The 27770-nt window shown below is 47.3% G+C and overlaps 23 non-coding genes across 23 annotated transcripts; all 23 read right to left on the bottom strand.

The window, feature by feature from the left end:
- Positions 1–59: 59 nt before the first annotated feature.
- Positions 60–223, bottom strand: LOC135040426 (U1 spliceosomal RNA). The gene has a single exon (XR_010234328.1). It is a non-coding gene; the product is annotated as a U1 spliceosomal RNA (small nuclear RNA).
- A 676-nt stretch (positions 224–899) lies between these two features.
- LOC135040486 (U1 spliceosomal RNA) lies at positions 900–1062 on the bottom strand. Its single transcript, XR_010234386.1, has one exon. It is a non-coding gene; the product is annotated as a U1 spliceosomal RNA (small nuclear RNA).
- Positions 1063–1214: 152 nt separating this feature from the next.
- On the bottom strand, positions 1215–1378 carry LOC135040425 (U1 spliceosomal RNA). Its single transcript, XR_010234327.1, has one exon. It is a non-coding gene; the product is annotated as a U1 spliceosomal RNA (small nuclear RNA).
- A 604-nt stretch (positions 1379–1982) lies between these two features.
- LOC135040480 (U1 spliceosomal RNA) lies at positions 1983–2145 on the bottom strand. Its single transcript, XR_010234380.1, has one exon. It is a non-coding gene; the product is annotated as a U1 spliceosomal RNA (small nuclear RNA).
- A 152-nt stretch (positions 2146–2297) lies between these two features.
- On the bottom strand, positions 2298–2461 carry LOC135040436 (U1 spliceosomal RNA). Its single transcript, XR_010234337.1, has one exon. It is a non-coding gene; the product is annotated as a U1 spliceosomal RNA (small nuclear RNA).
- A 670-nt stretch (positions 2462–3131) lies between these two features.
- LOC135040501 (U1 spliceosomal RNA) lies at positions 3132–3294 on the bottom strand. Its single transcript, XR_010234401.1, has one exon. It is a non-coding gene; the product is annotated as a U1 spliceosomal RNA (small nuclear RNA).
- Positions 3295–3446: 152 nt separating this feature from the next.
- Positions 3447–3610, bottom strand: LOC135040424 (U1 spliceosomal RNA). The gene has a single exon (XR_010234326.1). It is a non-coding gene; the product is annotated as a U1 spliceosomal RNA (small nuclear RNA).
- Positions 3611–4285: 675 nt separating this feature from the next.
- Positions 4286–4448, bottom strand: LOC135040485 (U1 spliceosomal RNA). The gene has a single exon (XR_010234385.1). It is a non-coding gene; the product is annotated as a U1 spliceosomal RNA (small nuclear RNA).
- A 152-nt stretch (positions 4449–4600) lies between these two features.
- Positions 4601–4764, bottom strand: LOC135040442 (U1 spliceosomal RNA). Its single transcript, XR_010234343.1, has one exon. It is a non-coding gene; the product is annotated as a U1 spliceosomal RNA (small nuclear RNA).
- A 674-nt stretch (positions 4765–5438) lies between these two features.
- On the bottom strand, positions 5439–5601 carry LOC135040476 (U1 spliceosomal RNA). Its single transcript, XR_010234376.1, has one exon. It is a non-coding gene; the product is annotated as a U1 spliceosomal RNA (small nuclear RNA).
- Positions 5602–5753: 152 nt separating this feature from the next.
- On the bottom strand, positions 5754–5915 carry LOC135040460 (U1 spliceosomal RNA). Its single transcript, XR_010234361.1, has one exon. It is a non-coding gene; the product is annotated as a U1 spliceosomal RNA (small nuclear RNA).
- Positions 5916–6589: 674 nt separating this feature from the next.
- LOC135040475 (U1 spliceosomal RNA) lies at positions 6590–6752 on the bottom strand. The gene has a single exon (XR_010234375.1). It is a non-coding gene; the product is annotated as a U1 spliceosomal RNA (small nuclear RNA).
- Positions 6753–6904: 152 nt separating this feature from the next.
- LOC135040455 (U1 spliceosomal RNA) lies at positions 6905–7066 on the bottom strand. The gene has a single exon (XR_010234356.1). It is a non-coding gene; the product is annotated as a U1 spliceosomal RNA (small nuclear RNA).
- A 674-nt stretch (positions 7067–7740) lies between these two features.
- On the bottom strand, positions 7741–7903 carry LOC135040470 (U1 spliceosomal RNA). Its single transcript, XR_010234370.1, has one exon. It is a non-coding gene; the product is annotated as a U1 spliceosomal RNA (small nuclear RNA).
- A 152-nt stretch (positions 7904–8055) lies between these two features.
- On the bottom strand, positions 8056–8217 carry LOC135040458 (U1 spliceosomal RNA). The gene has a single exon (XR_010234359.1). It is a non-coding gene; the product is annotated as a U1 spliceosomal RNA (small nuclear RNA).
- Positions 8218–8891: 674 nt separating this feature from the next.
- Positions 8892–9054, bottom strand: LOC135040491 (U1 spliceosomal RNA). Its single transcript, XR_010234391.1, has one exon. It is a non-coding gene; the product is annotated as a U1 spliceosomal RNA (small nuclear RNA).
- Positions 9055–9206: 152 nt separating this feature from the next.
- On the bottom strand, positions 9207–9370 carry LOC135040423 (U1 spliceosomal RNA). Its single transcript, XR_010234325.1, has one exon. It is a non-coding gene; the product is annotated as a U1 spliceosomal RNA (small nuclear RNA).
- Positions 9371–10042: 672 nt separating this feature from the next.
- On the bottom strand, positions 10043–10205 carry LOC135040474 (U1 spliceosomal RNA). Its single transcript, XR_010234374.1, has one exon. It is a non-coding gene; the product is annotated as a U1 spliceosomal RNA (small nuclear RNA).
- Positions 10206–10357: 152 nt separating this feature from the next.
- LOC135040449 (U1 spliceosomal RNA) lies at positions 10358–10519 on the bottom strand. Its single transcript, XR_010234350.1, has one exon. It is a non-coding gene; the product is annotated as a U1 spliceosomal RNA (small nuclear RNA).
- Positions 10520–11193: 674 nt separating this feature from the next.
- LOC135040494 (U1 spliceosomal RNA) lies at positions 11194–11356 on the bottom strand. The gene has a single exon (XR_010234394.1). It is a non-coding gene; the product is annotated as a U1 spliceosomal RNA (small nuclear RNA).
- A 152-nt stretch (positions 11357–11508) lies between these two features.
- On the bottom strand, positions 11509–11672 carry LOC135040440 (U1 spliceosomal RNA). Its single transcript, XR_010234341.1, has one exon. It is a non-coding gene; the product is annotated as a U1 spliceosomal RNA (small nuclear RNA).
- A 671-nt stretch (positions 11673–12343) lies between these two features.
- LOC135040465 (U1 spliceosomal RNA) lies at positions 12344–12506 on the bottom strand. Its single transcript, XR_010234366.1, has one exon. It is a non-coding gene; the product is annotated as a U1 spliceosomal RNA (small nuclear RNA).
- A 152-nt stretch (positions 12507–12658) lies between these two features.
- Positions 12659–12822, bottom strand: LOC135040437 (U1 spliceosomal RNA). The gene has a single exon (XR_010234338.1). It is a non-coding gene; the product is annotated as a U1 spliceosomal RNA (small nuclear RNA).
- Between the last annotated feature and the right edge of the window lie 14948 nt (positions 12823–27770).

Below are 27770 nucleotides of genomic sequence, written 5' to 3'. Positions count from 1 at the left end.
GAAGAACAAGGCTAGAGGAAGATCTGAAACAAAGAAATCTGACTATTACCAGAGCTGACCAGAGGAAAGCACAAACACAGTCCCCCACTACCACAAATAATGCAGTCGAGTTTCCCACATTTGGGGAAATCACAGGGGTCAGCATACCCAGAATGCAATGAATGAACCTCACCCTGGGAGAACAATCTTCATGACCATGGTATCTCCTATGCAAAATAAGTATGATTTGGGATAGGGCTGGGGAGGGCCGCTGCTCAGGCACATCTCTGTCAAGTAAAGGAGATTCAACTGAGGCAGCACAAGGGAACTCTCATCTGGGGACAACAACTGCAGGGAGAACACATATTTTCAGATGAACATGGGAGGGCAGAAGGCTGCCTAATACGGAAGCACCCCCAAACAACAAACCAAATGCAACAACTAGTGCAAGCATTCCTGGGGGAAGGCCTGCAGAAGATGGATTTGTATACAGTGATGTCATCCAAGCAGTGGGCCAAAGTTGGCTGGAACCCTCATCTGCATATGAAAAGAGAAAAGGGGTATGCAGGGCATGGCGGCCTTTTGCGGCGCTTGGATGACCCTTAGTTTGCATTAAACACCCCCACCCTCCTTCGGTGTGGGGCTCATGTTGGCAATGCCCCAGCCCCTGAAGCATTCAAGCTAATTTTTTGCAGCAGCTTGGCACTGTAACAGCTCCAGAGCTGCTCTGTAAGGCAAGTAAAAGGGTGTGGGCCCTGCAGCACTACCTGTAGTTTGCATTGTGCATTGGAAGGCACAAGGTAAGCAGACAGGAGGAGAAGTCAGGATAGTGCACAAGGGTATAGAAGGGAGGGGCTCATAAAAAAAAAGAAGTGGAAACAGACAGCAAACTAGGCTGGAGAAAGACCTGAGACAAAGAGATCTGAATTATATGAAAGCCGACCAGTGGAAACACAAATTATGCAGTCAAGTTTCCCACATTTGGGGAAATCACAGGGGCAGCACACCCAGAGTGCAATGGGTGAGCCTTGCCCTGGGAGAAGCACCTTCATGATCATAGTATCTTACCTGGCAGGTAAGTAGGAGTTGGGCTAGAGCTGGGGAGGGTCGCTGCTCAAGCACCCCCCTGTCAAGTGAAGGAGATCCAACTGAGGCAGCACAAGGAAACTCTCGAAAGAGGAACAAGGCTAGAGGAAGATCTGAGACAAAGAAATCTGACTTTTACCAGAGGTGACCAGAGGAAAGCACAAACACAGTCCCCCACTACCACAAATAATGCAGTCGAGTTTCCCACATTTGGGGAAATCACAGGGGTCAGCATACCCAGAATGCAATGAATGAACCTCACCCTGGGAGAACAATCTTCATGACCATGGTATCTCCTATGCAAAATAAGTATGATTTGGGATAGGGCTGGGGAGGGCCGCTGCTCAGGCATATCTCTGTCAAGTAAAGGAGATTCAACTGAGGCAGCACAAGGGAACTCTCATCTGGGGACAACAACTGCAGGGAGAACACATATATTCAAATGAACATGGGAGGGCAGAAGGCTGCCTAATACTGAAGCACCCCCAAACAACAAACCAAATGCAACAACTAGTACAAGCATTCCTGGGGGAAGGTCTACAGAAGACGGATTTGCATAGTGATGTCATCCAAGCAGTGGGCCAAAGTTGGCTGGAACCCTCATCTGCATATGAAAAGAGAAAAGGGGTATGCAGGGCATGGCGGCCTTTTGCGGCACTTGGATGGCCCCTTAAGCATTCAAGCTGATTTCTTGCAGCAGCTGGGCACTGTAACAGCTCCAGAGCTGCTCTGTTAGGCAAGTAAAAGGGTGTGGGCCCTGCAGCACTACCTGTAATTCGCATTGTGCATTGGAAGGCACAAAGTAAGCAGACTGGAGAAGTCAGGATAGTGCGCAAGGGCATAGAAGGGAGCGGCTCAAGAAAAGAGAAGTGGAAACAGACAGCAAACTAGGCTGGAGAGAGACCTGAGACAAAGAGATCTGAATTATACGAGAGCCGACCAGGGGAAACACAAATTATGCAGTCAAGTTTCCCATATTTGGGGAAATCACAGGGGCAGCACACCCAGAGTGCAATGGGTGAGCCTTGCCCTGGGAGAAGCACCTACATGATCATAGTATCTCACCTGGCAGGTAAGTAGGAGTTGGGCTAGAGCTGGGGAGGGTCGCTGCTCGGGCACCCCCCTGTCAAGTGAAGGAGATCCAACTGAGGTAGCACAAGGGAACTCTCGAAAGAGGAACAAGGCTAGAGGATAATCTGAGACAAAGAAATCTGACTTTTACCAGAGCTGACCAGAGGAAAGCATAAACACAGTCCCCCACTACCACAAATAATGCAGTCGAGTTTCCCACATTTGGGGAAATCACAGGGGTCAGCATACCCAGAATGCAATGAATGAACCTCACCCTGGGAGAACAATCTTCATGACCATGGTATCTCCTATGCAAAATAAGTATGATTTGGGATAGGGCTGGGGAGGGCCGCTGCTCAGGCACATCTCTGTCAAGTAAAGGAGATTCAACTGAGGCAGCACAAGGGAACTCTCATCTGGGGACAACAACTGCAGGGAGAACACATATTTTCAGATGAACATGGGAGGGCAGAAGGCTGCCTAATACTGAAGCACCCCCAAACAACAAACCAAATGCAACAACTAGTGCAAGCATTCCTTGGGGAAGGCCTACAGCAGACGGATTTGCATATGGTGATGTCATCCAAGCAGTGGGTCAAAGTTGGCTTCAACCCTCGTCTGCATATGAAAAGAAAAAAGGGATGGCAGGGCATGGCGGCCTTTTGTGGCACTTGGATGACCCCTAATTCGCATTAAACATCTCCACCCTCCTTCAGTGTGGGGCTCATGTTGGCTATGCCCCAGCCCCTGAAGCATTCAAGCTGATTTCTTGCAGCAGCTGGGCACTGTAACAGCTCCAGAGCTGCTCTGTAAAGCATGTAAAAGGGTGTGGGCCCTGTAGCACTACCTGTAGTTTGCATTGTGCGTTGGAAGGCACAAAGTAAGCAGACGGGAGAGGTCAGGATAGTGCGCAAGGGCATAGAAGGGAGCGGCTCAAGAAAAGAGAAGTGGAAACAAACAGCAAACTAGGCTGGAGAGAGACCTGAGAAAAAGAGATCTGAATTATACGAGAGCCGACCAGAGGAAACACAAATTATGCAGTCAAGTGTCCCACATTTGGGGAAATCGCAGGAGCAGCACACCCAGAGTGCATTGGGTGAGCCTTTCCCTGGGAGAAGCACCTTCCTGATCTTAGTATCTCACTTGGCAGGTAAGTAGGAGATGGGCTAGAGCTGGGGAGGGTCGCTGCTCGGGCAACCCCCTGTCAAGTGAAGGAGATCCAACTGAGGCAGCACAAGGGAACTATCGAAAGAAGAACAAGGCTAGAGGAAGATCTGAGACAAAGAAATCTGACTATTACCAGAGCTGACCAGAGGAAAGCACAAACACAGTCCCCCACTACCACAAATAATGCAGTCGAGTTTCCCACATTTGGGGAAATCACAGGGGTCAGCATACCCAGAATGCAATGAATGAACCTCACCCTGGGAGAACAATCTTCATGACCATGGTATCTCCTATGCAAAATAAGTATGATTTGGGATAGGGCTGGGGAGGGCCGCTGCTCAGGCACATCTCTGTCAAGTAAAGGAGATTCAACTGAGGCAGCACAAGGGAACTCTCATCTGGGGACAACAACTGCAGGGAGAACACATATTTTCAGATGAACATGGGAGGGCAGAAGGCTGCCTAATACGGAAGCACCCCCAAACAACAAACCAAATGCAACAACTAGTGCAAGCATTCCTGGGGGAAGGCCTGCAGAAGATGGATTTGTATACAGTGATGTCATCCAAGCAGTGGGCCAAAGTTGGCTGGAACCCTCATCTGCATATGAAAAGAGAAAAGGGGTATGCAGGGCATGGCGGCCTTTTGCGGCGCTTGGATGACCCTTAGTTCGCATTAAACACCCCCACCCTCCTTCGGTGTGGGGCTCATGTTGGCAATGCCCCAGCCCCTGAAGCATTCAAGCTAATTTTTTGCAGCAGCTTGGCACTGTAACAGCTCCAGAGCTGCTCTGTAAGGCAAGTAAAAGGGTGTGGGCCCTGCAGCACTACCTGTAGTTTGCATTGTGCATTGGAAGGCACAAAGTAAGCAGACAGGACGAGAAGTCAGGATAGTGCACAAGGGTATAGAAGGGAGGGGCTCATAAAAAAAAGAAGTGGAAACAGACAGCAAACTAGGCTGGAGAAAGACCTGAGACAAAGAGATCTGAATTATATGAAAGCCGACCAGTGGAAACACAAATTATGCAGTCAAGTTTCCCACATTTGGGGAAATCACAGGGGCAGCACACCCAGAGTGCAATGGGTGAGCCTTGCCCTGGGAGAAGCACCTTCATGATCATAGTATCTTACCTGGCAGGTAAGTAGGAGTTGGGCTAGAGCTGGGGAGGGTCGCTGCTCAAGCACCCCCCTGTCAAGTGAAGGAGATCCAACTGAGGCAGCACAAGGAAACTCTCGAAAGAGGAACAAGGCTAGAGGAAGATCTGAGACAAAGAAATCTGACTTTTACCAGAGGTGACCAGAGGAAAGCACAAACACAGTCCCCCACTACCACAAATAATGCAGTCGAGTTTCCCACATTTGGGGAAATCACAGGGGTCAGCATACCCAGAATGCAATGAATGAACCTCACCCTGGGAGAACAATCTTCATGCCCATGGTATCTCCTATGCAAAATAAGTATGATTTGGGATAGGGCTGGGGAGGGCCGCTGCTCAGGCACATCTCTGTCAAGTAAAGGAGATTCAACTGAGGCAGCACAAGGGAACTCTCATCTGGGGACAACAACTGCAGGGAGAACACATATTTTCAGATGAACATGGGAGGGCAGAAGGCTGCCTAATACTGAAGCACCCCCAAACAACAAACCAAATGCAACAACTAGTGCAAGCATTCCTGGGGGAAGGCCTGCAGCAGATGGATTTGCATATGGTGATGTCATCCAAGCAGTGGGTCAAAGTTGGCTTTAACCCTCGTCTGCATATGAAAAGAGAAAAGGGGCGTGCAGGGCATAGCGGCCTTTTGCGGCGGTTGGATGACCCCTAGTTCGCATTAAACACCTCCACCCTCCTTCGGTGTAGGGCTCATGTTGGCAATGCCCCAGCCCTTGAAGCATTCAAGCTGATTTCTTGCAGCAGCTTGGCACTGTAACAGCTCCAGAGCTGCTCTGTAAGGCAAGTAAAAGGGTGTGGGCCCTGCAACACTACCTGTAGTTCGCATTGTCCGTTGGAAGGCACAAAGTAAGCAGACAGGAGGAGAAGTCAGGATAGTGCACAAGGGTATAGAAGGGAGGGGCTCAAAAAAAAAGAAGTGGAAACAGACAGCAAACTAGGCTGGAGAGAGACCTGAGACAAAGAGATCTGAATTAAATGAAAGCCGACCAGGGGAAACACAAATTATGCAGTCAAGTGTCCCACATTTGGGGAAATCACAGGAGCAGCACACCCAGAGTGCAATGGGTGAGCCTTGCCCTGGGAGAAGCACCTTCCTGATCATAGTATCTCACCTGGCAGGTAAGTAGGAGTTGCGCTAGAGCTGGGGAGGGTCGCTGCTCGGGCACCCCCCTGTCAAGTGAAGGAGATCCAACTGAGGAAGCACAAGGGAACTCTCGAAAGAAGAACAAGGCTAGAGGAGGATCTGAGACAAAGAAATCTGACTGTTACCAGAGCTGACCAAAGGAAAGCACAAACAGTCCCCCACTACCACAAATAATGCAGTCGAGTTTCCCACATTTGGGGAAATCACAGAGGTCAGTATACCCAGAATGCAATGAATGAACCTCACCCTGGGAGAACAATCTTCATGACCATGGTATCTCCTATGCAAAATAAGTATGATTTGGGATAGGGCTGGGGAGGGCCGCTGCTCAGGCACATCTCTGTCAAGTAAAGGAGATTCAACTGAGGCAGCACAAGGGAACTCTCATCTGGGGACAACAACTGCAGGGAGAACACATATTTTCAGATGAACATAGGAGGGCAGAAGGCTGCCTAATACTGAAGCACCCCCAAACAACAAACCAAATGCAACAACTAGTGCAAGCATTCCTGGGGGAAGGCCTGCAGCAGATGGATTTGCATATGGTGATGTCATCCAAGCAGTGGGTCAAATTTGGCTTCAACCCTCGTCTGCATATGAAAAGAGAAAAGGGGCGTGCAGGGCATAGCGGCCTTTTGCAGCGCTTGGATGACCCCTAGTTCGCATTAAACACCTCCACCCTCCTTCGGTGTGGGGCTCATGTTGGCAATGCCCCAGCCCTTGAAGCATTCAAGCTGATTTCTTGCAGCAGCTTGGCACTGTAACAGCTCCAGAGCTGCTCTGTAAGGCAAGTAAAAGGGTGTGGGCCCTGCAGCACTACCTGTAGTTCGCATTGTCCGTTGGAAGGCACAAAGTAAGCAGACAGGAGGAGAAGTCAGGATAGTGCACAAGGGTATAGAAGGGAGGGGCTCAAAAAAAAAGAAGTGGAAACAGACAGCAAACTAGGCTGGAGAGAGACCTGAGACAAAGAGATCTGAATTAAATGAAAGCCGACCAGGGGAAACACAAATTATGCAGTCAAGTGTCCCACATTTGGGGAAATCACAGGAGCAGCACACCCAGAGTGCAATGGGTGAGCCTTGCCCTGGGAGAAGCACCTTCCTGATCATAGTATCTCACCTGGCAGGTAAGTAGGAGTTGCGCTAGAGCTGGGGAGGGTCGCTGCTCGGGCACCCCCCTGTCAAGTGAAGGAGATCCAACTGAGGAAGCACAAGGGAACTCTCGAAAGAAGAACAAGGCTAGAGGAGGATCTGAGACAAAGAAATCTGACTGTTACCAGAGCTGACCAAAGGAAAGCACAAACAGTCCCCCACTACCACAAATAATGCAGTCGAGTTTCCCACATTTGGGGAAATCACAGGGGTCAGCATACCCAGAATGCAATGAATGAACCTCACCCTGGGAGAACAATCTTCATGACCATGGTATCTCCTATGCAAAATAAGTATGATTTGGGATAGGGCTGGGGAGGGCCGCTGCTCAGGCATATCTCTGTCAAGTAAAGGAGATTCAACTAAGGCAGCACAAGGGAACTCAAATCTGGGGACAACAACTGCAGGGAGAACACATATTTTCAAATGAACATGGGAGGGCAGAAGGCTGCCTAATACTGAAGCACCCCCAAACAACAAACCAAATGCAACAACTAGTACAAGCATTTCTGGGGGAAGGTCTGCAGAAGACGGATTTGCATACAGTGATGTCATCCAAGCAGTGGGCCAAAGTTGGCTGGAACCCTCATCTGCATATGAAAAGAGAATAGGGATATGCAGGGCATGGCGGCCTTTTGCGGCGCTTGGATGACCCTTCGTTCGCATTAAACACCCCCACCCTCCTTCGGTGTGGGGCTCATGTTGGCAATGCCCCAGCCCCTGAAGCATTCAAGCTGATTTCTTGCAGCAGCTTGGCACTGTAACAGCTCCAGAGCTGCTCTGTAAGGCAAGTAAAAGGGTGTGGGCCCTGCAGCACTACCTGTAGTTCGCATTGTCCGTTGGAAGGCACAAAGTAAGCAGACAGGAGGAGAAGTCAGGATAGTGCACAAGGGTATAGAAGGGAGGGGCTCAAAAAAAAAGAAGTGGAAACAGACAGCAAACTAGGCTGGAGAGAGACCTGAGACAAAGAGATCTGAATTATATGAAAGCCGACCAGGGGAAACACAAATTATGCAGTCAAGTGTCCCACATTTGGGGAAATCACAGGAGCAGCACACCCAGAGTGCAATGGGTGAGCCTTGCCCTGGGAGAAGCACCTTCCTGATCATAGTATCTCACCTGGCAGGTAAGTAGGAGTTGCGCTAGAGCTGGGGAGGGTCGCTGCTCGGGCACCCCCCTGTCAAGTGAAGGAGATCCAACTGAGGCAGCACAAGGGAACTCTCAAAAGAGGAACAAGGCTAGAGGAAGATCTGAGACAAAGAAATCTGACTGTTACCAGAGCTGACCAGAGGAAAGCACAAACAGTCCCCCACTACCACAAATAATGCAGTCGAGTTTCCCACATTTGGGGAAATCACAGGGGTCAGCATACCCAGAATGCAATGAATGAACCTCACCCTGGGAGAACAATCTTCATGACCATGGTATCTCCTATGCAAAATAAGTACGATTTGGGATAGGGCTGGGGAGGGCCGCTGCTCAGGCATATCTCTGTCAAGTAAAGGAGATTCAACTGAGGCAGCACAAGGAAACTCTCATCTGGGGACAACAACTGCAGGGAGAACACATATTTTCAAATGAACATGGGAGGGCAGAAGGCTGCCTAATACTGAAGCACCCCCAAACAACAAACCAAATGCAACAACTAGTACAAGCATTCCTGGGGGAAGGTCTGCAGAAGACGGATTTGCATACAGTGATGTCATCCAAGCAGTGGGCCAAAGTTGGCTGGAACCCTCATCTGCATATGAAAAGAGAATAGGGGTATGCAGGGCATGGCGGCCTTTTGCGGCGCTTGGATGACCCTTAGTTCGCATTAAACACCCCCACCCTCCTTCGGTGTGGGGCTCATGTTGGCAATGCCCCAGCCCCTGAAGCATTCAAGCTGATTTCTTGCAGCAGCTTGGCACTGTAACAGCTCCAGAGCTGCTCTGTAAGGCAAGTAAAAGGGTGTGGGCCCTGCAGCACTGCCTGTAGTTTGCATTGTGCATTGGAAGGCACAAAGTAAGCAGACAGGAGGAGAAGTCAGGATAGTGCACAAGGGTATAGAAGGGAGGGGCTCAAAAAAATAGAAGTGGAAACAGACAGCAAACTAGGCTGGAGAAAGACCTGAGACAAAGAGATCTGAATTATATGATAGCCGACCAGTGGAAACACAAATTATGCAGTCAAGTTTCCCACATTTGGGGAAATCACAGGGGCAGCACACCCAGAGTGCAATGGGTGAGCCTTGCCCTGGGAGAAGCACCTTCATGATCATAGTATCTTACCTGGCAGGTAAGTAGGAGTTGGGCTAGAGCTGGGGAGGGTCGCTGCTCAAGCACCCCCCTGTCAAGTGAAGGAGATCCAACTGAGGCAGCACAAGGGAACTCTCAAAAGAGGAACAAGGCTAGAGGAAGATCTGAGACAAAGAAATCTGACTTTTACCAGAGGTGACCAGAGGAAAGCACAAACACAGTCCCCCACTACCACAAATAATGCAGTCGAGTTTCCCACATTTGGGGAAATCACAGGGGTCAGCATACCCAGAATGCAATGAATGAACCTCACCCTGGGAGAACAATCTTCATGACCATGGTATCTCCTATGCAAAATAAGTATGATTTGGGATAGGGCTGGGGAGGGCCGCTGCTCAGGCACATCTCTGTCAAGTAAAGGAGATTCAACTGAGGCAGCACAAGGGAACTCTCATCTGGGGACAACAACTGCAGGGAGAACACATATTTTCAGATGAACATGGGAGGGCAGAAGGCTGCCTAATACTGAAGCACCCCCAAACAACAAACCAAATGCAACAACTAGTGCAAGCATTCCTGGGGGAAGGCCTGCAGCAGATGGATTTGCATATGGTGATGTCATCCAAGCAGTGGGTCAAAGTTGGCTTCAACCCTCGTCTGCATCTGAAAAGAGAAAAGGGGTATGCAGGGCATGGCGGCCTTTTGCGGCTTTGATGACCCCTAGTTCGCATTAAACACCTCCACCCTCCTTCGGTGTGGGGCTCATGTTGGCAATGCCCCAGCCTTTGAAGCATTCAAGCTGATTTCTTGCAGCAGCTTGGCACTGTAACAGCTCCAGAGCTGCTCTGTAAGGCAAGTAAAAGGGTGTGGGCCCTGCAGCACTACCTGTAGTTCGCATTGTCCGTTGGAAGGCACAAAGTAAACAGACATGAGGAGAAGTCAGGATAGTGCACAAGGGTATAGAAGGGAGGGGCTAAAAAAAAAAGAAGTGGAAACAGACAGCAAACTAGGCTGGAGAGAGACCTGAGACAAAGAGATCTGAATTAAATGAAAGCCGACCAGGGGAAACACAAATTATGCAGTCAAGTGTCCCACATTTGGGGAAATCACAGGAGCAGCACACCCAGAGTGCAATGGGTGAGCCTTGCCCTGGGAGAAGCACCTTCCTGATCATAGTATCTCACCTGGCAGGTAAGTAGGAGTTGCGCTAGAGCTGGGGAGGGTCGCTGCTCGGGCACCCCCCTGTCAAGTGAAGGAGATCCAACTGAGGCAGCACAAGGGAACTCTCGAAAGAAGAACAAGGCTAGAGGAGGATCTGAGACAAAGAAATCTGACTGTTACCAGAGCTGACCAGAGGAAAGCACAAACAGTCCCCCACTACCACAAATAATGCAGTCGAGTTTCCCACATTTGGGGAAATCACAGGGGTCAGCATACCCAGAATGCAATGAATGAACCTCACCCTGGGAGAACAATCTTCATGACCATGGTATCTCCTATGCAAAATAAGTATGATTTGGGATAGGGCTGGGGAGGGCCGCTGCTCAGGCATATCTCTGTCAAGTAAAGGAGATTCAACTGAGGCAGCACAAGGGAACTCTCATCTGGGGACAACAACTGCAGGGAGAACACATATTTTCAAATGAACATGGGAGGGCAGAAGGCTGCCTAATACTGAAGCACCCCCAAACAACAAACCAAATGCAACAACTAGTACAAGCATTCCTGGGGGAAGGTCTGCAGAAGACGGATTTGCATACAGTGATGTCATCCAAGCAGTGTGCCAAAGTTGGCTGGAACCCTCATCTGCATATGAAAAGAGAATAGGGGTATGCAGGGCATGGCGGCCTTTTGCGGCGCTTGGATGACCCTTAGTTCGCATTAAACACCCCCACCCTCCTTCGGTGTGGGGCTCATGTTGGCAATGCCCCAGCCCCTGAAGCATTCAAGCTGATTTCTTGCAGCAGCTTGGCACTGTAACAGCTCCAGAGCTGCTCTGTAAGGCAAGTAAAAGGGTGTGGGCCCTGCAGCACTGCCTGTAGTTTGCATTGTGCATTGGAAGGCACAAAGTAAGCAGACAGGAGGAGAAGTCAGGATAGTGCACAAGGGTATAGAAGGGAGTGGCTCAAAAAAAAAGAAGTGGAAACAGACAGCAAACTAGGCTGGAGAGAGACCTGAGACAAAGAGATCTGAATTATATGAAAGCCGACCAGTGGAAATACAAATTATGCAGTCAAGTTTCCCACATTTGGGGAAATCACAGGGGCAGCACACCCAGAGTGCAATGGGTGAGCCTTGCCCTGGGAGAAGCACCTTCATGATCATAGTATCTCACCTGGAAGGTAAGTAGGAGTTGGGCTAGAGCTGGGGAGGGTCGCTGCTCAAGCACTCCCCTGTCAAGTGAAGGAGATCCAACTGAGGCAGCACAAGGGAACTCTCGAAAGAAGAATAAGGCTAGAGGAAGAAATGAGACAAAGAAATCTGACTTTTATCAGAGCTGACCAGAGGAAAACACAAACACAGTCCCCCACTACCACAAATAATGCAGTCGAGTTTCCCACATTTGGGGAAATCACAGGGGTCAGCATACCCAGAATGCAATGAATGAACCTCACCCTGGGAGAACAATCTTCATGACCATGGTATCTCCTATGCAAAATAAGTATGATTTGGGATAGGGCTGGGGAGGGCCGCTGCTCAGGCACATCTCTGTCAAGTAAAGGAGATTCAACTGAGGCAGCACAAGGGAACTCTCATCTGGGGACAACAACTGCAGGGAGAACACATATTTTCAGATGAACATGGGAGGGCAGAAGGCTGCCTAATACTCAAGCACCCCCAAACAACAAACCAAAAGCAACAACTAGTGCAAGCATTCCTGGGGGAAGGCCTGCAGCAGATGGATTTGCATATGGTGATGTCATCCAAGCAGTGGGTAAAAGTTGGCTTCAACCCTCGTCTGCATATGAAAAGAGAAAAGGGGCGTGCAGGGCATGGCGGCCTTTTGCGGCGCTTGGATGACCACTAGTTCGCATTAAACACCTCCACCCTCCTTCGGTGTGGGGCTCATGTTGGCTATGCCCCAGCCCCTTAAGCATTCAAGCTGATTTCTTGCAGCAACTGGGCACTGTAACAGCTCCAGAGCTGCTCTGTAAGGCAAGTAAAAGGGTGTGGGCCCTGCAGCACTACCTGTAGTTCGCATTGTGCGTTGGAAGGCACAAAGTAAGCAGACGGGAGAAGTCAGGATAGTGCGCAAGGGCATAGAAGGGAGCGGCTCAAGAAAAGAGAAGTGGAAACAGACAGCAATCTAGGCTGGAGAGAGACCTGAGACAAAGAGATCTGAATTATACGAGAGCCGACCAGGGGAAACACAAATTATGCAGTCAAGTTTCCCACATTTGGGGAAATCGCAGGAGCAACACACCCAGAGTGCAATGGGTGAGCCTTGCCCTGGGAGAAGCACCTTCATGATCATAGTATCTCACCTGGCAGGTAAGTAGGAGTTGGGCTAGAGCTGGGGAGGGTCGCTGCTCGGGCACCCCCCTGTCAAGTGAAGGAGATCCAACTGAGGCAGCACAAGGGAACTCTCGAAAGAAGAACAAGGCTAGAGGAAGATCTGAAACAAAGAAATCTGACTTTTACCAGAGCTGACCAGAGGAAAGCACAAACACAGTTCCCCACTACCACAAATAATGCAGTCGAGTTTCCCACATTTGGGGAAATCACAGGGGTCAGCATACCCAGAATGCAATGAATGAACCTCACCCTGGGAGAACAACCTTCATGACCATGGTATCTCCTATGCAAAATAAGTATGATTTGGGATAGGGCTGGGGAGGGCCGCTGCTCAGGCACATCTCTGTCAAGTAAAGGAGATTCAACTGAGGCAGCACAAGGGAACTCTCATCTGGGGACAACAACTGCAGGGAGAACACATATTTTCAGATGAACATGGGAGGGCAGAAGGCTGCCTAATACTGAAGCACCCCCAAACAACAAACCAAATGCAACAACTAGTGCAAGCATTCCTGGGGGAAGGCCTGCAGCAGATGGATTTGCATATGGTGATGTCATCCAAGCAGTGGGTCAAAGTTGGCTTCAACCCTCGTCTGCATATGAAAAGAGAAAAGGGGCGTGCAGGGCATGGCGGCCTTTTGCGGCGCTTGGATGACCCCTAGTTCGCATTAAACACCTCCACCCTCCTTCGGTGTAGGGCTCATGTTGGCTATGCCCCAGCCCCTTAAGCATTCAAGCTTATTTCTTGCAGCAGCTGGGCACTGTAACAGCTCCAGAGCTGCTCTGTAAGTGCTAAAACACACGAGGCAGCTGTCGCCGCCCGGCAAACACACGGCCGGCTTTTAACTGCTGCCGTGATGTAAAGACACATGCAGCGCAATGTGTCCTTACACACGGCACGGTGCCGGCCCAGCTGCCGGGTAACAGCCGGGACTCACCACTGAATAGTCCGGCTGCCGGCCCGTGCTCCTGCCGTCTGTCTGATTCAGTGTATAAGCACTGTCAATGAGTGCTTACACACACAACAGCTATTCGCCGGGAACGATGTGTTTCCTCACCCATACATCACATGGTTTATTGATAAAAACACTACAACCCGCCCACATCAGTGCACTCACTGCAGGCGTAGTTTGGAGAAAATGGCAGAGCTAGATATTGACACTGAGAGACTGATTTCCTTGGTAGAAATCAGACCAGTTTTGTGGGATAAAACTCTTGAAGTTTATAAAGACAGAAATGCCACCAGAAAGGCTTGGCACGAGCTTTGCTGTGATTTGAAAGCTGATTTCAATGAGCTTGCTGAGAATGATAAAGAACTGTTTGGTTAGTATTTGATTTATTGTTTCGATTTATAATACAGTTGTGTCATTTATATATATATATATGTCTATATATCTATGTATATGTGTGTGTTTGTGTTCTTTTCGGACTCAGTACATTTTTCTAATCAACTTTCTATTGGGCCAAACTGGGAATACTTTTTTGTTGTAGTTTTCTGTGTCAAGCAACTGTGCACCAGTGCCGTAACTAGACATTTTAGCGCTGTGTGCAAAAAACAGCAACAGCGGCCCCCACACTTATGTAATATAAGGGCAGTGTGCGCCGCAGCCGTTCCAAAAAATATAGGGTCATGGCTTCATGGGGAAGGTGTGTGGCCACAAAAGAATCCCAATTCATACTACGGTGCACAGTAGTCTCTATTATTTAAATTACACCGCACAGTAGCGCCACTACACCAGGTAGAGCCCCTTTTACACAGTACGGCTGATAGATTCCCCTTTTTACACATTACGGCAGACAGAGGGGGGTCATTCGGATTTGATCGCTCACTAGCAACTTTTGGGTGCGCTGCGATCATAGAGTCGCCGCCTATGGGGGAGTGTATTTTCACTTGGCAAGTGTGGGAACGCCTTTGCAGCTGAGTGGCCCCATAACAGGTTTTGCAGTTTCTGAGTAGCTCTGGACTTACTCAGCCACTGCGATCACTTTAGTCTTTTTGGTCGTGGAATTGACGTCAGACACCCGCCTTGCAAACGCTTGGACACGCCTGCGTTTTTGCAAACACTCCCAGAAAACGGACAGTTGCCAACCATAAACACCCTCTTCCTGGCAATCACCTTGCGAACGACTGTGCGAATGGATTCTTCGTAAAATCTATCGGCCAGCACCGATCCTCTTTGTACCCGTAGGACGCGCCTGCGCATTGCAGTGCATATGCATGCACAGTTTGGCCAAGTTTTAACATGATCACAGCGCTGCAAAAATTTCCTAGCGATCGAACAACTTGTAATGACCCCTAGAGTCCCCCCTTTTACACATTACGGAAGACAATCCCTGTTTAAGCACATTACGGCAGCCAGTCCCCTTTTCACACATTCTGGCACACAGGATTTCCCTTTTTCCACATTACGGCAGCCAGTCCACCTTTCATACATTAGGTAAACAGGAGAGATAGATAGATAGATAGATAGATAGATAGATAGAAAGATAGATAGATAGACAGACAAATAGCAGCGCTATGTAATTGGTGGCAGCGTCACATGCAGCTGTCCCTCTCCTTCCGCATTGGCTGGCCGCCGCCGCTGTGAATGCTGGGATGAGGGAGGCGCATCCCAGCATTCACAGCGGCGGCGTCCAGACAATGCAGAAGGAGAGGGACAACTGCAGCAGCGCCACCAACAATTACACTGCGCTGCTGCAGCTCCAGAGTCCCCCTACTCCTCCCCTGCCCCCGGAGCTGCTCCTCTCCGGCGGCAGCACACGCACACAGGCGGCTTGTAGTGACTCATTACAATGCCGCTGATGACTTACCGACGCCGGAATCCCAACAACACAATGCCGACAGGGGTGGCGAGCGGAACGCAGCCCCTTGCGGGCTAGCTTCGCTCGCCACACTGCGGGCACGGTGCCTCGCTACGCTCGGCACACTATTATATTCTCCCTCTATGGGTGTCGTGGACACCCACGGAGGGAGAATATGTTGGGATTGTGGCAGTTGGGATTCCGTCGGCGGTATCTTGACCGCATCCCACATATATATATATATATATATATATATACACACACCAGGGCCGTAACTACGTGTGTGCCAAGGGGGCTTGGCACACAGCGCAGTTGCCCTGAGGGCGCAACGGCCAGCGGCATGTAATGAGTCAAATTGACTCATTACATGCCGCCGAAGTCTGCGCCGTGCGCCCCGCTGTGTAGGGAGAAGAGGACCAGCGCCGGGCAGCGGAGAGAAGGAGGAGGAAGGAGGGGGAGCAGTGAGCCGCAGCAGCGCTATTTGATTGGTAGTAAGCGCCGCTGCAGCATCCCCCTCTCCTCCTGTATTGGCTGCCCGGCGCTGCTAAGGATGCTGGGATGCGGTTTCCCAGCATCCACAGCAGCGCCAGGCAACCAATACAGGAGGAGAGGGGGATGCTGCAGCGGCGCTTACTACCAATCAAATAGCGCTGCTGCGGCTCCCTGCTCCCCCTCTTTCCTCCTCCTTCTCATCTCACACAGCCTGCACCGAGAGGAAGCTGCACGAGGAGCCTGTCAGCGGGGAGAAAGTAAGTATATTCTCTCTCTCTCTCTCTCTCTCTCTCTCTCTCTTGGTCACCGTCTGCCGCAATGTGTAAAAAGGGGTCCCGTCTGCCGCAATGTGTAAAAATGGGGACTGGCTGCCGCAATGTGTAAAAAGGGGGCCTGGATGCCGCAATGTGTAAAAAGGGGGCCTGGCTGCCGCAATGTGTAAAAAGGGGGACTGGCTGCCGCAATGTGTAAAAAGGGGGACTGGCTGCTGTAATGTGTAAAAAGGGGGACGCTGTCTATTGTAATGTATAAAAGGGGCGCTACTGTGCAGCGAAATTTGAATAATGTAGACTACTGTGCACCGTAGTATGAATTGCTATTATTTTGTGGCCACGCACCCTTCCCCTTTAAGCCACGCCCCTATAAATTTTTTGCGCACCTTAGGCGTGCACTGCCCCTATCTTACATTGGGGGGGGCGCCACTATCGTTTCTTGCACACAGCGCTAAAATGCCTAGTTACGGCACTGACACACACATACACACACACACAATGTACATCCACCGTTACTCCCACTAAAGTCCGTACCGGCCAGGTGCTCACCCAGGTAAGATACCTCACAAATACACTACGAACTCGGGTGCCACTCAAGGGTCTCTGCAGTTAGTACAACAGACAGTGGATCTTGTAAATCAACGTTTTGATTTAATGACTAAATCGTCATCAGGATGTGAAACTGAGGCCGATTTAGACATGAAATGGAAACGTTGATCTACAAGATCTACTGTCTGTCGGACTAACTGTGCAGACCCTTTAGTGGCACCAGACTTCGTTGTGTGTGTGTGTATATATATATATATATATATATATATACATACATACACACACTTACAGGTAGTTCGGTACTCAGATGCACGCAAGTTACCCTGATATCCTGGCCTGGTCCAGCATGTACTAGGCTTGAAAAGTGATCAATTGTAGAAGTGATGGCACTCAGAGGCTTTTGGGAACACAAAGGAATTTATTCACAAAGTAACATGAGGCAGCACATCTACGTTTAGGTGCACAACGCAACATCTTCGTGATTTATTAAACAAAAGCACAACACAGATGAGCGACATTAGTATGGCAACTTAAACAATTTTAAGGTGCGCACAAATTGTGCATAAAAAAACGCACATGTAGAACAGTGACTTTGCGGGTATATAAGGTATATATGCAATACTCCGTTTGCACACATATCACTTGTTGCTGACATTGTGCATAACCAAAACCAAAACTGGGGAGCACCACGGGTCATTGATGTGACAGGTGAACGTCATCAAACAAGGTGCGGGAGGACTGTGCGAAACACGACTGGGGCCCAGCTGACCGTAAATCTCCTGTTGTGTTTACATTTTTAGCACAGTTTAATGAAAATGACTACAGTCAGATTTTTGACATTTGCCAGGACACAGCTCCAATGTCTGTTACAAAGTATTTGGCAAATATTTGTCTGACGTTGTTTGCGGTCATGCCTCCTCGTGCTGTGGGTTCACGTTGCCAATCTTCCAAGCCTGTTATTGATGTAGTGTCCTCAATCTGAAACCCATCTCTAGCCCTAACAAAATTATGGAGAATTATACAAGTCTTGACAATGTCAACGGCAAAATCGGGATTGACATTAATTGGTCTATGGAAAATTCTCCACTTATTAGTTAGAATGCCAAATGAGCATTCCACATATCTACGGGCTCGACTCAGGCGGTAGTTAAAAATTCTTTTGTCTTGCGTCAGGTTTGGCCCACCATAAGGTCGGAGTAGATGCTTATGAAGTGCAAATGCTTCGTCACCCACAAACACATATGGCACTTTAGGACTTTCTGTTCCTGGTAGACATTTCTCGTCTGGAAGTTGGTGTGTGTTTGTTATAATTGACCTCCACAGACTAGATCTTTTCCAGATAGCAGAGTCGCAGTCTTTACCAAAACTTCCTATATTCACGTAGACAAAGCGGTATTTGGAGTCTGCAATGGCCATTAACACTACAGAATAGTAATCTTTGTAATTGAAGTACATTGAGCCGCTGCTGGATGGACAAATTAGTCGGATATGTTTGCCATCTAATGCCCCTATGCAATGTGGGAAGTTTGCGTTTTTCTCAAAATCAGCTGCTATCGATTGCCAGTGTTCTTTTGTAGGTGTAGGTAGGCATTCTGATTGCATGACTGACCAAATGGCTCGGCAAACTTCTTTAATTATCTGATTTACAGTTGAAATTCCAATTCGATAACTATAGTGTAGATCAGTAAAAGTGCACCCACTTGCCAGATATCTGAAAAGAACAAATGCAAACTATGAGTAATTGGTCAGTAGGTCTTTGGTAAACATTACAAAATGTAAAACATTTATATTGTTATTGAATGATATTGTTCTAGGTAAAGAAGTCATGAGAAGATGGAGCAATATTCGAGACTCCTTTGCAAAGTCTTTCAAAAAAATCGAAGAAAGCAAGAGATCTGGAGCTGGGGCAGTGAAGCATAGGAAATATGTGTTTCATGACCAGATGCAATTCTTAAAAAAATTGTATGTGTGTCGGGATACTGAAGAAAATTCACTCTGGAGGATGTCATACCAGATAACCCAGTTGAAGATGCTGTGAGGGAAAACTCAGTTCCTGAAAATGAGCCCAAAAATACAACAGAGACTCTACTAACACCAGCAGCCAGTGCCACACATGGTGGTTTTTCGACCACAAACACGCCGCCGTAAGCCAGATGAAGTAGAATTAAAACTGCTAAAGGCTCTGGAACCTGAAAAGCCAAATCGTCATATATCTTTCTTTCAGGGGATCATGCCTGCTTTAGAGAAATTAGACGAAGATGAAATATTACAGTTCCAAATGGGGGTTCTTCAACTGATTTCTAATATAAATCAGCAGAAGCGGAGATCCTTGCAGCCTTCGCCCCTGCCTTATCAGTCTATGCCAATGCACCAAACACTATTGCAAGCAATGCCTCTACAACAACCTTATGGCCAAAATCCTATGCAACAAGCCCAACCTCCGCTAACATCTCAATTGTACCCACATTTTGGAAACATGCCTCCAATAAATAGCCCTCAAAGTTGTCCCTCTCAAACTCCATCCCCTGCACCGTCTTCTGGTTCATACAGTTCCGTGGACTTTTCATCACTGCACCCATTATAAATACCAATCTAGCCCTGATTCAACCAAATTTGTTACAAATCACACACATGGTGCATAACACATGCAATTTAATTTCCACCGTTGGCTGTTTGTTACATTTGTTACCTAATGTTTTGGATATAAGTTAATTGCAAATATTGCTCATACTTTAAATATGTCCATTTTCAGTGTGAAATAAAAACATTGTACTTTCAAATGTCTTTGATTTACTTACCTCAGTGTAACTGCTAACATTTGAACAGGTGGAATACAATTTTGCATTGTAGTGTTCTCATGTTGAATATGGGCTCTCAGCCGCATATGTAATTCGTCAAAAGATGACAAGGACATGCGGAAATAATTGAAGAATTTATTCTCATCTGCTCTTAGGTCTTCAAATAGTGAGTTGAATGTATTCAGTTCATCTCTTCTTAAGTTTATTGGGTGAACCTGATAAAGCTAAATATTTATCTTATTTAAAACCCTTTAAGAGGTCTAAGAACACTGTACGCTATTGACGTATGGAGTACCGTAAGGGTACGCACGTTGCGTAACAATCGCTTAGCCGTAGTCGAGACGCTCAAGCGTCACGTTCGCTTACGGCCAAGAGATCACAGGCAGGCACGCTATTGGCTGCCGACTAACGTAATGATTCGCTATAGCGATGCGAACGCTCGGGACCACGAGGAGATCACCAGCGGCGCAAACGCTCACAATGTTAAACCCTTATAACTATACCATAAAACAGTGTATTATGCAGTAAACCTTGGTGTAGAGATAGAGTGTGGATGCAACACAGTGTAACCTTATTAACTAAAAAGCGCTCTGAGAATACTTAACACTATAAGAAATACACAGATACCGTGCTTAGGGTCTAACGCCTTATATGTTATACTTGAAAAAAGAATAATACAATACAAGTCATACACTACAATATAACATAGACTAACTAACCAGATAACTACACAGTAAAATACAATACAATACAATTACGTTTTAAGGGAAAATGAGAGAAAAAGGAGAAGAGAGAGAGAGATATGGCCCATAATAACGAGAAAGACAATATGATTGCGGAGAAAACTTACGCACAAAGGGAACGATCGCATGCGCCTCTGGACATCCAGCTCCCGATTATCAGCAATGAGAACCGTTGAAGAGTGAGAGCTGGATGTGGTCGGCTTGTCTATTTATGCCTCACACACAATACAATTCAATGGTCCCTACAATCTCATTGTTCATTGGACACAGGAATTCCTCTTCGCATTATAACAAAAGGTCATAGGTTGATTCATACAGGTGGGCTGTGACAATTTCCAACTGCTCAGGTGGGTGGGAAACTAGGTTTCCCGCCGCATGGATAAGTAAGTGCAAATAATAGTAAATGGACATAAACTTCTTATGTCCATAACTATTCGCACGAGCGATTAATCTGTTTCAAACCAACACCGGAATATTGCTAATTAAATACTCTTCCGATGGATACTAAACACCACTGTATTACTCCTGTCTGACCCTTCGTATCAAACAAAGAGGGATCTCTCTGTCCATGAACATGCTACATTAACCAAACTTTCAGATTCTATCAAAGGGACCATTATCTACAAAATACATTATATAGTTAAAATATGTTATGAACGAGTCGCCCGCTAGACGCACACGAACTCTACCGTAAATGCGCATACCGTGCGCCTGCGGGTGCCCGCAACAGCGAGTATGCGCACGCACGGGAGAGCGCACGCATGCGCAGCAGGGACACATATGAGGTGCAAATATGGCAGTGTGCATCGTGATATTTTTCTGACTTTGACAGTCCACCCTTTGGCAGTCAGCAATAACTGCCACTTCCTAAAACATTTCAAAAAGAGAAAAATATATGTCATGTGTAAATATTTCTATGGTTGGGTAGGGGAGGAGAGGAGGAGGTGAGAAAAGGGTATGACCTAGTGAGATAGCAGAAGCATGTGTGTATGAATCCGTGTTTTGGGGGGTCATGTATCATCGTGCCGTACGTGTTTTAAATCAAGCTACGAGGTATTGCGAAGTATACATTTGAATTCCTTCTTATCCCGTGGTACGGGTCTGTGGATGGGCTGTCAAACTTTACCTAGCTCTCTTCGGCTTTTGGTTGCAACAAAATGGGGAGCACATTTTAGTTGATGATACATGAATGGGGGGGATATGTGATTGCTGGTATCTGTGCCTGTATTCCCTATCGACTATGTGTGTCATTACCTGAAGGTTGTAGAGATGAAGATAAGACATAATTATGGTAAATGCAGTGGTATTCTATGTCAGGTTAATGAACATTTGTCGGTTGAAGTCTTGTTCGGTGTCTGTTGAATGCAGTCTTCTTTGTGCTTTTGCCAAAAGGCGTGGGCAAAAAGCTTTGTCAATGTCCATAGACTTACAAAAAGTGTTGGGCTAGCGTAATTTTAAAATTTCTAGGGAAACTGGGGGTCTATGGCATAGTTCATCAAATCTCTGTGTATAAGGTTGTCAAAACTTCTTCTTTAATCCACCAGTTGTCTGTATACAGGATCATCAAATTCCTCGTCAAACGTAGGTCTTTTTACCTTGGAGAAACCGGAAAAACAGGTGAAAGAAACGGACCGTATAATCGCATTTTCATCACATCATTGTTTCTACAGTTGGGTCATAAATCAAATCCATTGGAATTACAATTTCCTCACTCCTTAGACTCATTACCCTGGTACTACGTTTGCACTTCATTAAAGCCTGACCGCATCTAAATATCAAACCAATCGTTATGACAACACCTAAGATACATAGGAGAAACTTCCCTACATCCATTATGACTCCTTGAGCCCATTCTCCTAAACCAGAGAACCAATTTCGCGGGTTCAACCATGACACCCAACTAGTCAGCTCATTACTCACAGCAGCAAGGGTGAGATTGTGTCTCCTGCGGAATTCCCATTTTAATTGGAGAATGTCGTCCATCTTTTGGTCTATGACCTCGACCGGGTCCTCTGTACTATTTGTAATATATGTGCAACATTTCACGCCGTACTGCGTACTGCCAGTGTGACACAATATCCACCTGTTACTGCTGTGAGATAATTGAGAACCATTCTATGCTGAACTAGTTCTGTTTTATAAGCTTGAAGTTCTCTTCCAGTATACCTAAACGTGTCATCATACATTTCTGTGATATTATCTAACAAATTTGCAAGCGCAGAGATGTATCTATAGTTCAGCACTCCTCTAGCGGTGCGAGTGATATCTAACGCGATTAGAAACTGAATCCCGGTGGATTCATGGATCATGTCAGAGGCCGGATGCTCTGTTCTTTCTATCAGGTGCCGTTTAACTACGTGCTCATAATGAGTATGAGTATAAGGAGTTTGGGCACCACGGTGAATATCTTTCATTTTGGCATGTGATACAGTCATTACTTCAGGCAGTACTTTTCCAATATAACACAATCCTTCAGAGTTTGGGGCAAGCCACTTATACGCCTTCCTCCCGCATATGAAATATGCATCATCGGGGAGAACATATGGGACGGAGTAGGACATAACCATATTACACATCTTCCATGTGAAATCTCCTAACCCTAATTCTCCCATCTGTCTAGTACACGTACCAGTTTGTACGATATGTGCACAGTATCCTGGTGATACCTCTCCAACTCTCGTAATCCTATTTCCTAGGGTATACCTATATCGGAAAGACTTTTCTCTACTGGCTATGTGGCGTATAAGCTCTGTATCTGTAGGCATTCTATCTGCCCTATATGAAAGGGTCATGGTTTGGTTACTCCATGACACTTCCCAATTTCCCGGCTTTCGGGGATTGGTAATGTTAAAACATATTAGGGATCTATCCACATGATATTGGTGGAGCTTCAAACTAGGAGGACTGGAGATAAAAAAACCTCCTGTCCACCGGTCTCCCACCCTTTAGCTCAAGTACCTCTCCTACCGTTAAAGGAAATGGTACTAGTCCTGATTTGCTATGACCTTGAGGTACTTGAGAGCATACCCAACAATCTGTTTGATTTAACGCACTACCCACTAAGGAGTGATAGTCACTCAAGGGATGCCGGTCCATGTGGATATTAAAACTGGATTGGCATTTCTTGATGCACCCATCCTCAACTACATTGTCACAGAGCCTACAGATACAGTTTTCTTCAGCTAACAATCCTTCACAATTCCTTCTATTGTCAATGCTATCGGATCGTTTTCTGATACTCGCCTTTACTTGTTGGTTAAGTTGTTCTTGGAAAACTACGCCTCCATCTCTGTCATCAGAACCCATTCCAGAACCTCTCTCGACCTCCATGGTACTCTCGCCGGAACAGACTGCTCTGGTCAACATCATGGTCAACAGGAAAATCCGGATCACAGTCTCTTGAGGCAAGTCCATCTTAGGAGGAAACGAAGAAGAATGAGAAGGGGGAAAAATAATTTGAGGGAGAGGGGATGGGAAGTGGAGAAAAACAATAAAAGGGAACAGGGAATCGACAACTGCTTTTGATCTTGTGATTCTCGATGCTCAGGTGCCGCCTCAGTCCTCCTGGAACAGACACTCCAGTGATACAACTTCCTCTACCGTCTGTTCCTTATCACGGGACCTCTCTGGATCAGCAACCTTCTTACAATGGGACAAATGAACCCAAGTCTCTCTCTCGGCAACTTTCAATGCTGTAGTGCTAGTCAATAAGACCTGGTATGGTCCTTCCCATCTGTCAATAAGGCAACCTGAGCGTAGAAAATTTCGTATCATTACATAATCCCCAGGTTCAATGTCATGACAATTACTATCTGGCAAATCAGGAATCACTAACTTCAAATTATCATTTTGATTCCTTAGCTGTTTACTCATGTTAACCAGGTACTTTACAGTCACTTCATTGTTACACTTCAAATCATCCTGAGGGTTAATCATAACATGCGGTTGTCGACCAAACAAGATTTCAAAGGGAGACAGATTAAGAGGGGACCTGGGAGTGGTTCTGATGCTGTACAGTACAATGGGTAAAGCTTCTGGCCATGTCAATCCTGTCTCTGCCATAACTTTGCTCAGTTTATTTTTAATAGTGCTGTTCACTCTTTCCACCTTCGCACTCGCCTGTGGACGGTATGGAGTGTGCAGCTTGCTATCAATTCCCATCAACTTACACATTCCTTGAAAGACATCACCTGTAAAATGGGTACCCCTATCACTTTCGATTATTCTAGGGATACCATATCTACATACAAATTCCTGCACAATTTTCTTAGCAGTAAACATAGCGGTATTTGTGGCCGCAGGAAATGCTTCGACCCAATTTGAGAATACATCTATACAAACAAGTACATATTTCGAATTTCGACAAGGGGGTAATTGAATAAAGTCAATCTGTATTACCTGAAAAGGACCGCCTGTAGGTGGGATATGAGATGGTTCTGTTGGTATTGCCTTTCCGATATTCTTTCTCAGACAGGTAAGGCATGACATTGCTCTCTTACTTGCATGAGATGAAAATCCTGGGGCGCACCAATATGCTCTTACCAACTTGCACATTCCTTCCTTGCCCAGATGAGTCAGCCCGTGAGCTGCCTCAGCTAAACATGGAAGATATGCTCTGGGGGCCACCGGTTTACCTTGTCCATCTGTCCAGAGTCCTGAGGACTCCTGGCCATATCCCTTTGCCTTCCAGACTGCCTTTTCCTGTGTGGAACACAAATTTTGCATCTCACACAACTTCTGTGTGTTGATGGTATTAAATACCATCAGTTGTGTGGTGTCTGTCTGTCTGGGGGTACCAGCTGCTAATTTAGCAGCTTCGTCTGCTCGGCTGTTACCAAGTGATACTGGGTCTTGGCTATATGTGTGTGCTTTACACTTGATAACAGCCACTCTGTCGGGTTCCTGTATCGCTGTTAGAAGCCTTTTGATGTGAGCTGCATGCGCTACCGGTGTACCAGCTGCCGTCATGAAGTTTCTGAGGCGCCATAGGGCTCCGAAATCATGGACTACCCCGAATGCGTATCTAGAGTCGGTGTAGATATTGGCTGATTTGCCCTTAGCCAATTCACATGCTCTGGTTAGGGCGACCAGTTCAGCAACCTGGGCTGAGTGAGGTGGGCCTAGCGGTTCCGCTTCTATGGTGCCTTGGTCATCTACGACTGCGTATCCAGTACACAAGTCTCCCGAGTCTGACTGTCTGTGACAACTACCGTCCGTGTAGAAAGTTAGATCTACATCTTCCAGTGGGTTGTCACTGATGTCAGGCCTTGCGGTAAAATTTTGGGTCAAATATTCCATACAATCATGTGTGTCCTCCTTTGTATTAAATTCTCCTTCCCCACCACTCTCATCCTCCACCCTTTGTGCCTGTCCAGGCACACCTGGGAGATATGTTGCAGGATTTAATGCACTGCATCTCCTTATGGTGATGTTTACGGGGGCCATTAGTGCCAATTCCCATCTTGTAAACCGCGCTGATGAGACGTGCCTGGTTTGGGCAGAATTTAGCAAGGCTGACACTGCATGTGGTGTATGAATTGTGAGGTTGTGACATAGCACTACATCTTCGCTTTTCGTTACTAGCAATGCTATCGCAGCAACGCTTCGCAAGCATGTGGGGAGGGATCGCGCTACCGTGTCTAGCTGAGCGCTGTAGTATGCTACTGGTCTGCTGGCATCACCGTGCTTTTGGGTTAGGACGCCTGCTGCGCAACCAGCGCTTTCTGTTCCGTACAGCTCAAAGGGTTTCCCATAGTCTGGCATACCTAATGCTGGTGCCTGCGTTAGGCACTGTTTAAGTCTCTCAAATGCCATCTCAGACTCGTCTGTATGCGAAATCCGATCAGGCTTGTTTGAGGAAACCATCTCCTGCAAAGGTAATGCTAGAATGGAAAATCCTGGGATCCAGTTACGGCAATACCCACACATTCCTAAAAACGTTCTGATCTGTTGCTGGGTTTGTGGCAGAGTCATGTCTCTAATTGCTTGAATTCTATCAGCGGTCAGGTGTCTCAGTCCTTGTGTTAGACAGTGTCCCAAATACTTTACCTTAGTTTGGCATAATTGCAACTTGTCTTTGGAAACCTTGTGTCCAGTGTCTGAAAGATGAAACAGGAGCTGTTTCGTATCCTTCAGGGATGCTTCCAATGAATCAGAACACAGTAGTAGATCATCCACGTACTGTATTAATACTGATCCACTCTCTGGTTGGAAAGACTGTAAACAATCATGCAAAGCCTGGGAAAATATACTTGGACTGTCTATGAAACCTTGTGGTAATCGGGTCCATGTGTATTGGACTCCTCTGTATGTAAATGCAAACAAATACTGGCTGTCAGGGTGCAGAGGTACCGAAAAGAAAGCGGAGCAGAGGTCAATAACAATGAAAAATTTCGCAGTGGGAGGGATTTGCATAAGGATGACAGCTGGATTTGGCACTACGGGGAACTGACTCTCAACTATTTTGTTAATCCCCCTTAGATCCTGCACTAGCCTGTAACCCCTCCCCCCACTCTTTTTAACAGGGAAGATGGGACTGTTGGCAGTGCTGGACGTTCTTACCAGGATGCCCTGTTGTAGCAAGCGCTCTATTACTGGGTAAACTCCTAACTCCACCTCTGGCTTCAGAGGGTACTGTGGGATTTTTGGAGCTATCCTACCATCTTTTACTTGCACAACTACTGGAGCTACGTTTGCCATCAATCCAGTGTCTTGTCCGTCTTTAGTCCACAGTGACTCTGGTATCTGGGATGTCATTTCTTCTACTTGGGATGGAGTCCTATTTGTCATAATGGTATGTGACATTAATTTTGATGGGGAGTCTAACATGTCTCGCACTTCCTGAGCGTGATTCTCAGGTATGTCCAAGAATACACCTTCAGGAGTACAATAAATGACGCACCCCATTTTACACAATAAGTCTCTTCCCAGGAGATTAGTCGGTGCCGATGCAGCCAGCAAAAAGGAATGCTTGGTATGTAAAGGCCCTACTGTGATCTCGGCTGGTTTGCTAACAGGGTAGTGCTGGACTACTCCCGTTACTCCCATGGCTGGAATTGTCTTACCAGTGGTTCTCATGCCCACTGTCGAATTTATCACTGATTTGGCCGCCCCCGTATCTACAAGGAAGTTTAATGTTTTACCAGCTACATTAATTGCAATTTCGGGTTCACTCCCAAGACTTGCAATCAATTTTACTGGCTGCAGATTACAGGTATGGCCACACCCCTATTGGGTATGGTGACCTCCCTGAATCCCGCTGGCAGCAACTACTTGTGAAGGGGTTAAATGGGAACTACCAGAGGCTTGCCAGTCTCTGTTCGGGGGGTATCTTTTTGTTTCCCCTGCATGTGGCTCATAACTCCGTTTCTGCGGACCCTGCTCCCAATGTCGTGTGTCGTGTCGTTGTCTAGGGGGTTGATATGAGTTTTGTGAATGTTTCACTCTACAGCAGGCATTCCCAACCACGCTCCTCAAGGCACACCAACAGTGCAGGTTTTAGTGATATCCAGGCTGCAGCACAGATGGTTAAATCAAAATAACTGAGCTACTAATTAAGTCACCTGTGCTGAGGCCTGGATATCACTAAAACA

This window comes from Pseudophryne corroboree, unplaced genomic scaffold (genome assembly GCF_028390025.1).
Source record: "Pseudophryne corroboree isolate aPseCor3 unplaced genomic scaffold, aPseCor3.hap2 scaffold_74, whole genome shotgun sequence".
Taxonomy (NCBI): domain Eukaryota; kingdom Metazoa; phylum Chordata; class Amphibia; order Anura; family Myobatrachidae; genus Pseudophryne; species Pseudophryne corroboree.
The sequence above is the reverse complement of the archived record's forward strand: the minus strand, read 5'-3'. Positions and strand labels throughout refer to the sequence as shown.